The following is an 11,883-nucleotide window of genomic DNA, read 5'->3' as shown; positions in this document are numbered from 1 at the left end:
AAAGTGCACTAATGGTTGTCCCTTTTGCAATTTTTTTGCGTGCTGTTAAACTGGCGGTCCAACAGTCATTCACAAAATTCGCTAAAATCACAGCTTTTATAGTAGCATGCCTAGCATCATTCAGGGGGTGCCACCTTGATCCTTCCCTGAAAACTCTTTAACTTAGAAGCTACACAGCAGAGAATGCACTTGCACCACAGCACGATGCACACGTAAAAGAGTGCAGCAGCACTTCACACGTCACCTGGCACCGCACGAGCCTCTCCTAAATATAGCCAACCACAAGGATTTTATGAGGAGATACTATCATCAAAAACAGGTATTAAGAAGTATCAAAACCCATTTTTTTCCTAATTAATGAGATTAGAAATTGGCCAGAGAAATAGTTTAGCAACAATTATACACATGCATCAACAGTAACCTATATGCAAACACTCAAGTCTATGAGAGGAACTCCTGCAAAACACTCGAAGATCTATATTAGTGAACAATCTTGTGAAGTAGATGGGGGGGGGGGGGAAGATTACCAGTATATTCCCTGAGGGAGAGAAAAAAAAATCCTCACACATGTGACAGCATATGTTATCCTAGTATTGAAAATGAGCCAAATAGGAAACATCTTGACTACACCACAGACAACTAGAGGGAGAATAATCAGAACTTGGAATTCCTCCCTGAAATGTGACAGCAATGCTGCTATAGTGATCACTTGAAAGCGTTAAGCTGTAAATAACACCTCCCATTGGTCACGCTTCAAAGAGATACAAAGTGTATTACCTCTTAAAGGATTCAAAATGTTGAGGCCCAATATCTGTGAATTTGATATGAAACAGCACTAAGTCCCGCCCACACGCACTTAATTACGTACAGTATCTAGTTTACATCTGTGACAGGTTCCCACAAACAAGGTTAGACAGAGAACCAAACATTTGCAGCGACACCATCACAGAGAAAAAGAGACAACAGATAAAACATGTTAACTGTTTTTTTTTTTTTTAAATCTGTCATATTTTTCCAGTTTAATAAAGGAACTTGCAAAAGTCTGGCAAACTCTAGAAGACTCAAAAAAGGTCAAATCAGACAGAGAACAGCATAGACTAATGAAGAATATTAGGCAATTCAGTCACAAAGATAAAGGCTGGGTTCTCAGTTCTCCTGTATAAGGTTTCTATTACAGATACCATAAGTATAGTTTACTTTAATAGCACTGCATGTTCTTGCATCACACAGAGAAAAAATATATAGATGAATGTTCACACTACACGTGGAAAGCAGAAATTAGAATAACAAATTTACTATTAAAGTCTAGCTTTTAGTGGTTCCAAGAACTGGTTTTGACACCTAATCAATCAATTAACTCTTTCTTTTAAGAGAGCTGTGAATAAGAATAATGAATCTCCTAAGCTCAACTTAATGGTTCCAAGAACCGATTCTGACATTCAATCAATCAATTAGCTCTTGTCTCTTTTAAGAGAGCTGTGCGGTGAGGGGCCCACAATCTACCCACCGATGGTTATTATCACTTTTCATAACGCTGCCAAAGAGAAACCTGTAGAGTCAAAGACAAAGGATAGACACTGTTGGCATGACAACAGAGTGCCTGTTTGCGAGGTATCACAACGCTTTTAGGCCTAAAGGCGATGAAATAATGCGAGCAATGCATGGCTTGCAAAACTGGCACAATAGCCACCAGTTTTTAGTCTGAGCACTCATTGTCAATTGACCGACATATGTTACTAAGGACAAAAAAAAAATGGAATTGTTTATAAGCTTTACAGGCTATGAATTAGATAGATTTGCTTTCCTTTGTCACTCTCATTCTTGATGGTCAAATAAAAGACCCATGAGTGCCAACATAATTGTATCTTGAAATGTTGCAAAGATACTTAACAGATGTACAGAGGTGTATCTAATCAAGTCCATGTACAAGTCTGTCTTTTGGTCATCACTGTCATGTGAATTATATTTTTTCTGATATTTATCTTTATGGTGTACTGGACAGCTTTCACAATAATATGAAAAAAGAAAGCGTTCATATCTGCGATACCTACTAATGATTAGCTAAAATAAGAAAGGACTCACAGTACTTTCTTGTTTTTCAATTCAATGTAATTTTACTCTGAAAGAAGTATGATAGATAAACCTTAAACTATTTGCAAAGTAACAGTTACAATATTGACAGATATTACCTGAAAATCATCGCCTTTATTGATAAAATCCTATTAAGTTGAAAATTACAGATCTTAGACTAATCTTCAGACTCATTTTCTTTGAATCTTTAGACCTTTTGGATACAATGTTGCTGTCCTTTAGCAGAAATCATCTAGGCAAATGCAGTTAATAATGGAAAATGAAAAATATGTTTTATGCACTATAAAGGCACCAAAATAGGGTTAAAATCTACTGAGCTCAGAATCATATGCTTTATATGCCTTCTTATGGGTTCTGCAGCAAAAATAAGCACACTACTAAAGTAGATAAGGTAAATTACACAAAAATGCATGCAAAGACAGAAATGGAACAGATATTGATAGAGGAAATACACAATATTTCAATAAAAGTAATTTTTCTGCTTAGTAAATAAATATGAATTTTGCCTACGAATGCAGACACTCTTGTGTACATTTTAGGAAACTGGGTTTCCTCAGTTTCAGTCTATGAGTGGGCACCATGGGAATTTGGTATACCCAAATTTCAGTAAGGAATGAGTTAATTTAATGCATGATATTTGTAAATTACCAAACACTAACCTTGCATGGCATCAGTTTGGGATAATGATCAGGTGGCTACTGGTCATATTAGACAGATGTAGGCATAACGATTCATTATGTGTCATCATTTACAACATGAAATATTGAAGATTACTGTCATCTATTCCATGTCTGAGCATATCTGTGCCATATCCATTTATTGCTTGACACTTAACTACGCCAGATCCAGGCTAGACTTGTATAAATTATGCATTGCTAACACCTGATCATATATGCTAAGCATGAGGCGGCTGGATGCATGAGACATATTGAACTGCATGCATAAAATATTGAATGAGATTACTGCAGAACTGCTGAGAGGTATGAAGGCTTTAAGACACAGATGAAGAGTTTAAATGAAAAAAAAAATACATCCCTTTTTATCACATTCTTATATTTGAGATTGAGTCTGCCGCAAAACAATGATAATGATTAAGTATATAAGGATAGATACTTCTTGTGGTGTAGTTCTTGTGAACAAGTATGATATCATTAAAAACTACAGAAGCACTCTGAGAGCTTAGGCCTCCGCCAAGCAGCTCATTCCACCGATTTTGTTCTCCAAAATGGGATAAGTGATTTCCACTCTTATGTGAGTATGCATGCTAAAAAAATCACCCGGTTTCTTATTATAGAAGCCTTTTGTTATGTCATCAGCTTCCAGCTGCGCAGCGTCTCACCCTAGCAAAGCATGCACTTTAGTGCACATGTGCAAACATCAAAAATGTGCAGCTTGAATTCCCAAGTTCATTGACCCTACCTGCCAAAATATTGAAAATCCTTCATAAAATCCACAAAAATACCCATGTCACCACCAAAATTTAATTATCTGTTTCTTGCATCATTATCAACATTCTCAGTAAGTTTCATCCAAATCTGTTTACTACTTTTTGAGTTATATCAACATTGATGAAAACATACCCTCTTTCCTTGGCGGAGGTAAGAATTTCATTTTTCTTTATTTGATGATGAACCTAGTTTTGTTTTGTTTTTAAAGGGAAGATAAACCCCAAGAGCAATGTGGATTGAGTGAAAGCAGCAACATTAGTAGAACACATCAGTGAAAGTTTGAAGAAAAATCGGACAATCGATGCAAAAGTTATGAATTTTTAAAGTTTTGGTGTTGGAACCGCTGGATGAGGAGACTACTAGAGGTTATGACGTATGAGTGGACAACAATACCAAGAAAATATAAAGAAAATTCTACAAAAATCCATTTTTCATGAAAATTACAAATTCCATCAACTTGATATTGACATATGTTAGGGGTAGCAATTATTCCCCCTGCTTTCTGAAAGAGGTTGGTCCATTGCTCTTTCATAATTCTAGAAAAGTGAAGTTTTGTTGAATTTCCTTTATATTTTCTTTGTATTGTTGTCCACTCATACGTCATATCCTCTAGTAGTCTCCTCATCCAGCGGTTTCAACACCAAAACTTTAAAAATTCATAACTTTTGCATCGATTGTCCGATTTTCCTCAAACTTTCACTGATGTGTTCTACTAATGTTGCTGCTTTCACTCAATCCACATTGCTTTTTGGGTTTACCTTCCCTTTAAAGCTGAGTATGGTGTATATTGGTTTTTTAATTCACTCTCTTGAACTTAGGTATATACCACAATGAGAAAAACATCAAAACAAGGAAATAAATGAGTTTGGTGTTGTGGTGTTAGTGTCAAAGACAAGTCTTTGTGAGGGCAAGGCAAACCCTCAGTGTAAACAGAGAGGAGCAAGTTTATAAGAGAATGGAGAGTTCAGAGGAATAAATGAGTTTGGTGTTGTGGTGTTAGTGTCAAAGACAACTCTTTGCGAGGGCAAAGCAAAATTTCAGTGCAAACAGAGAGAAGCAAGGTCAAAGGACAAGTTTACCTTCATAGACATGTGGGTTGAGTGAATGGAGCAATATTAGTAGAACACATCAATGAGAGTTTGAGGAAAATCGGACAATCCGTTCAAAAGTTATGAATTTTTGAAGTTTCTGCTCAGTCACGGCTGGATGAGAAGACTACTATAGCTTATGATGTCATATGACTACAACTATATAAAGAAAGTATAAAGAAAATTCAAGATATTCCACTTTTCTCACATAATAAAAGAACACTTGACTTCTCTCTTTCAGAAGTCAAGGGGAATAATATTACCCCTAACATAAGTCAGTAACAAGTCGAGGAAATGTGCACTTTATTCAAAAAGTCAAGTTTTGTGAAATTCTCTTTTTATTTTCCTGATATCGTTGTACACATGTGACATCATACACTGTAGTAGTCTTCTCCTCCAGCAGTGATTGCACAGATATTTTAAAAATTCATAACTTTTGAATGGATTGTTGGATTTTCCCCAAACTTTCACTGATGTGTTCTACTAACATTGTTGCCCTCACTCAATCCACGTGTATATGAGGGTGAATTTGTCCTCTAAGAAAGCCTGGGGATTTAGGAGAAATAAAAGAGTGTTAGTCATCCTGCCTTCCTTCCTCTCCCCCATCAAATTGCTACCCTTGGTCTGGAGCTAAGGGAGTTCGCCAGTTTCCATTAAGGTCCTTGGAATCAATGACTCAGAGATGGCACAATTAATGGAATAATAAATTCCTTCTCCCAAGAAAATACTGACAAATTCTACAGCCAAGCTCAACATCTAAACAAAGCACTGCAAGAGGCAAGACAAGATGATGGAAAGTCCTAAATTCTAAAAAAAAAAAAATGGTTCAAAAGTTTTACTAGGATAATGTGAAATTTTAGAATTTGACCAGGACCTGTAACATTTGAGCTTGAGTGTTTACACCTACAAGTTGACAGGCACTGTTTCGTCAACTCATACATACATATGCCAAGTTTCAATTGGATTGCTCAAATACTTTTTAAATCACGCTGTCTGCAAAATCGATTATTGATAGACAGACAAACACAAGGACAGAAGGATGGACCAACAACCTGTAAACAATATGCCTCCAGTGACACTTTGTGGTGGAGGCATGAAAAGTAACTCTGAACAAGGACACAGCGCCGGGCAAAGAGAGAATAATTCATTGCGTCTTCAACTGCACTACCTCATAACCACAACTCTGCGGTTCAATCTCGTTCTGTGCTGTCTGTGTAATTCACTACCCTAGCAGTGCTTTTATGCATTCTGTTCAGGCATAATACACTCCTACAAACGAGTAAGAGAGTGAGAGAGATAGGGACAGATAAAAAAAAAAAAAAAAAAAAAAAGGTAACCACGACATGTATAAGATATGCTGGTAAACTCTGTACATATGCTCTTCACCTATACAGCCTTGCTTTGGCATGCCAATCAAAAACTAAACAAAACCAAACAGACAAACTACAAAATGTTTGACCTTTGACCTTTCCAACAGCACTCCCTTATCATATCCATGGTACCTGAAACTCATTGGAGTCTGTCCTTCATTCTGTATTTACTGAATGTCATCACATGTTCTCGACTTTCTGGCAGAAACATATTTCGACCCAGTAAAATCTTAAAGTTTTGATTTCACAAACATTTTGTGATGTTACATGTGGAAAATGAAACAAGGAAAACAAATTGCCATTGTTGTTACATACACATTTGCTACACTTACACTTTTTTATGATATACAGTATGTGTATTGTAATTGGTCTATTGATGTTTTCTGTGATATTTTAAAAAGAAATGTGATGTATGTATGAAATTGTGTTGAAAAAATAAAATGGAACAATTAATATAGTAATATTATTTTTCCCCTACTTTCTGAAAGAGATACTAAAATCAAGTGCTCTTTCTTTGTTATCGAAAAGTGAAATATGTTGAATTTTCTTTATATTGTCTACATATCGTCCTCCTTAGCAGACATTACATTTATAGTCATAAATGTGTCAACATCAACATACAGTGTACCTGTTACGACCAAAAAAAGCCTGCATATATAGCATATGTGTTTACACATTTATACAAATGAAATTGAACATTACAGTTTTGATGTATAAAAGTTTATCTGACAAAAAAAGTAAAGACAAATAAAGTTGCATGCTACATAGGAAATCATTCTTATGAAAAATCTTGTGATGAGAACATTTTTCAAGTAAAACAGTAGACTTAATGAAAGAAAAATCAGCTAGAATTTGGATTGGTTTTGGTTTTCCTGTGCATGCTAAGGCAATCTTGCTGCCGCTATTACAAACTTGAAGCTTTGGAAATTCCCTCAAATATTACTATTGTTATCGAAGTATGACAATTAATTCTAAATGCTGAAACCACATATCACGGCAGCACTAGAATTATACCCAGAAGGCTTAGTTGGCTGAAACACTGTAGGAGAGTACGAGTACAAATCATTATTTCAAAGCAATTTTCTTTGGGCATTGTCTGCTTGAAATTAATCATTACTTGGAAATGTTATTTCTTTCTGTTGTCTCCTTTTATTTTTTTTTTATTTCTCATTAGAAGTTCATATTTCTTAGCTAGCAAATACAATCGTATGAGAAAAGATCACAGATTTGCACAAACAAAGCCATACACTGCATATTGTGCAATCTTAGTATGACGTCACACTGAATGACATCAAAGTCCTCATGGACTGCGAAGTATCCGCAGGAAAAAGATGGCAGTTTTAGATTTCCTCGCGACTAGTGCTGCGGACGGCGGCAAAAACAGGAACCTTTGCGTCATCCTCTCGGTGTCGGAGACATTTGGAGGAAGATCGAGCCTCGTAGCGTGGCCAGGGGGAGCCCTCCTGCGGGAAGATTCTGAATGAGAAGCAGCCCACGCAAGGCTCACAGGCAGACCAATGACGTGACTGATCACTTTAATGCTGATGGTATGGTAATGAAGCCAGCAGCATAGTTTTGTTTTTTGTTTTTTTTTTCTGAGTGATTTTATATTAACACCAACAGGGCCCGCAAAGGAGAGATTATATTTCTCTGGGCGTATATGAAAAAAAATTGTGAGGGCATAATCATCTTCATCACTTCTCTTTCTCTCTTTCCCTATTTCTCTCCCCCCCCCCCCCCTCCTGCCTCTATTGCATATCTATAGAATCTGATTCTCCTTTATTCCTTTACTTTGTTATCTTCTAGCTTAAAGCCAATTGTAACATTTAAAGATGAAAAAAAAAGAACACAGCGTCAGTGCTTCAAAACAGTTCTTTAATGTGAATTAGGGAAGAGAATAACCAACATGAAAATGTTGATCAGCATATTCAATGTTAAAGGACAAGTCCACCTTCATATACATAGGGATTGAGAGAATGCAGCAATATTAGTAGAACACATCAGTGAAAGTTTGAGGAAAATTGGACAATCCGTTCAAAAGTTACAAATATTTTAAGTATCTGCACAGTCACTGCTGGAAGAGAAGACTACTACAGTGTATGATGTCACATGCGTACAACTATATAAGGAAAATAAAGAGAATTTCACAAAACTTTACTTTTTGAATAAAGTGCACATTTCTTTGACTTGCTACTGACGTATGTTAAGGGTAATATTATTCCCCCTGCCTTCTAAAAGAGAGAAGTCCAGTGTTCTTTAGTTATGCAAGAAAACTGGAATGTGTTGAATTTTCTTTATTCTTTCCTTATGTTGTTGTACTCATGTGACATCACAAGCTATAGTAGTCTTTTCATCCAGTCGTGACTGAGCAGAAACTTCAAAAATTCATAACTTTTGAACAGATTGTCCGATTTTGCTCAAGCTCTCACTGATGTGTTCTACTAATATTGCTGCATTCACTCAACCCACATGTCTATGAAGGTGAACTTGTCCTTTAAGCACTGATGGATATACAAAATGTGAACAATTTGAATTTAATACCAAAAAGAGATTTCTAGAATAAGCCATCACCATGAAGTTTTATTGTGGAAATTATGGATATCTCCTTATATTTGCCGCTTTATTGCAAAATTTTAGTACAGGTGTCCAGTGATACAACTGAACTATAATGCATCAAATGAAATAATTCAAACATTTATTTTTAATCACAGCTAACAATGTTAAATAGGACGGACGGACGGACGGACAGACAGCCAAACAGACAGACAGACAGACAGGCATCTACATTGAAATTTTCTCTCTCGGTGCAGACAGACAGGGAAAAGAAGTAAATAAATGGTATCTGTAACCCTTTACACAACCAAGCAGTTAGTTTTCACATAAAATATCATTTCGTGAGCACTGTCTTGATGAACTGAATTCCACCATCCACCACAGAAATTGTCAACCCTTTGTGTGCTTCAAGTGGCAATTGGTAGAGGTAACCCCATTGTGTTGTACACACTCTCCAAATTACCTGGCAGAGAAAGGGTTAAGTCAGTCAATCCTCTCTGGATTGCGCCCCTTCTTCTCCTCCTCTGCAATAGCAATGTGCCCAATCGATACCTTTTGCTGCTACTACTGCAGGTCACTTGAGGCAATCCACGAGGGGATGGCCTCTTTCGCCTAGTTTTTGGTGCGAGTACGTGGGGTGGAACAATTTGACCACGTTTGCACCCACTCAAGTGTAACAGTGCCACAGGCTGTCGAGAAGGTAATTGTGATGTAGAAGAGATCAGGAGGATTACATAACCCATATGCACCTGACATTCTGCAGCAAATCAGCAAAGTAAGCGCATCAGCAAATGTGATGATATCCTACCGAGCATACTTGGGTTCACCAACGAATCACACCCCAAAAAAGTGACAATGGATTATCTGGATGCACAGTATTGATCACATGTACGTGTGGCTTGTGTGCGGCTTTGGATATGCCACAAGAGTTTAATCATAATTTCAGGTGGCTTTGCCAGTGGCAAGTCATTCATGAGATGTCATGGGCCGGCTCCACACCCACACTGCCATCAAGAAACATCCAAGTTTGACAGATGAAGCAAGTATTACTCCTCCAGATATTCTCATTTAAAAGCGACACCTACAGATCACTCTGGCAAAGCACACGTATGTGGTGACCTATTCATGCAAATCTTACTAGTAAAAATGTATTTACAGATAAAATCTTGATAGAAGAAGCAAAATGTCAGTTGATACATCTCCTCCAATTTCTCTCCTGTTAACATCCAAAGATACAATCCCCATGAATGATTACCGAGTCATATTTCATTTATGCAAATGTAAAAATACATTGAACACCTGAAATACCGTCATTAGTATCTTACTACATATTTAAACCATCCTGCATTGATACACAAACACACAGGAAATAATTTTGCTCTCTCATATGCACAGGATTTCATGAAATAATCTTTTTTGATAAACAAAATTGAAAAAAAAAATCATTGTTTCAAAATACCAAGAGATAATAAAGACAGAAAAGTTACAATAAGAACCCATATAAAAAGAAACCCTAACAAGCCCATCATACCGCCCATTGAAAGTTAACCCTGCATTCCCCTGCCCCCATCCCCCCCCCCCCCCACACACACACACACATAAAGGTAGCCTTTGATCCAGAATACTAAATAGATTACACACCCTATTCCTTTTTTCTTATCAGCACCTGACTGGTCTTAACAATATGATTATGTCACATACCTTTTTCCTCAAAAATGCTGCAAACACAAATCTTACAATTCGGCAATCTGGAATAGTAACTATGATACCAATTTAGGTCAATAAAATCAAAGCTTCATCAAGTACGCATATTATATGTGAGCTGATTTCAGCACTTAGATATCTCCATTCATGAAGCGGTTCCTTGCTTGTCCTGAATACATCACTTGCGTATATGTTACCAGGTATCTTTGCGAGGATTGGCCATGGTGTGAACCCCGCCATGGAGTGATATTGTGTGAAGAGGGGGCAGATATCGATGGGAATTGAATTTGATTAGGCGTAATGAGGCGGAGCAAATGCGATTTGCATGAGTTCCCAAGCAAGGGCAGACAAACACACACATAAAAACACACATACAAACTCTTGTGTGAACATGCACACAGACATATGCAAACACACACACACACACACACACACACACACACACAAACACACACACCACACAGAAGTATGTTCCAGGAAAAGGGAGTGAGGCTTTTAACTCTGTCTACACCATCAGTAATCTACTGGTAGACACTATGACTGGCGATAGACGTGATTATCCCAATAGGGTTAAACCACGCTGGCACGAATGGAGTCTTGCTGTAATGAGGTATAAAGGTCAGCAAAGCTAACAAAATTGGATCACACACACACACACCCTTCACATGCACATGAAAAAGTGATGCAATTTAAACTCCATCACCTCTACACCTTTCTCCTCCCTCTCCACCTCCCCCCGCAACTCTGCACATACGAAATTGCTCTGGGATTCAAGGTAAATTATCAAGGCCTGCCATCCCCCACATAAAACACACACACACACACACACACCCATGCAAGCACACATCCATCCTTGGATGAAAGCTACGTTACTGAAATTGCATAAGGAAAGGAAAAGCAGAAAATACACTGTACTTTGATCAACGGTAGATATGAAAACACTTACATTCCACATTTTATAGAATGTAACAAGTTAAATAGCAAATGCTTCATTTCTTATGCCAATTTCTCTTCTTTAACTTTAAAAGTTTGACTTGAAGTATAAAAAAAAAAATGATGTTGTATATTCTATCACCTCCTGATAGTCCGCTGAATTCCCGATCTAAAAATGGGTGTGCTGATGTCAGCATTACGTTAACCCGCTGAGGACGAGTCACGAGTATACCCGGGTAGGTGTCTATGGGTTGTGCTTTAAACAATTATTGAAAAATAGACTTTCACCATATGCTTTTCCAATCATTTGGAAGTCATCCCTACTTATGTAGCCCATACTTTTTATGGTAATACTAGATGAAAAAAAATATATATAATTCTATCGGTTGTTAGTCTGTGTCAATTAAAAACAAAAAATCATTTTATTTCACTTCATTTTATTCCTTCACCTTTGCAAAGTACATGCTTCAGTCTGGGGATTGTTCTTCCACAGGTTAATGCAGATAAATTGAGAAGAAAACCTTGAGAGACAAACACATTTGTTAGTTTTTAAATGCCTTGAAATTCAGTTTCACTCTCAATATTTGTTTAAGTTTGTAAAGATTGCCAATCACCAACTTTTTGCCCTGTTTTGACTGCTATGCAAAAAAAAAAATAATGGGATATATATATATATATATGATTATTTATATATAT

At 36.9% G+C, this 11,883-nt stretch overlaps 1 protein-coding gene across 1 annotated transcript in view; it reads right to left on the bottom strand.

The window, feature by feature from the left end:
- The window catches only part of LOC140238939 (von Willebrand factor A domain-containing protein 5B1-like), a 106,811-nt gene that overhangs the window by 36,833 nt on the left and 58,095 nt on the right, over positions 1 to 11,883 (bottom strand). The window lies entirely within an intron of this gene.

Source organism: Diadema setosum, chromosome 15 (genome assembly GCF_964275005.1).
Source record: "Diadema setosum chromosome 15, eeDiaSeto1, whole genome shotgun sequence".
NCBI classification, from domain to species: Eukaryota; Metazoa; Echinodermata; class Echinoidea; order Diadematoida; family Diadematidae; genus Diadema; species Diadema setosum.
This window is presented reverse-complemented; position numbering and strand designations above follow the sequence as displayed.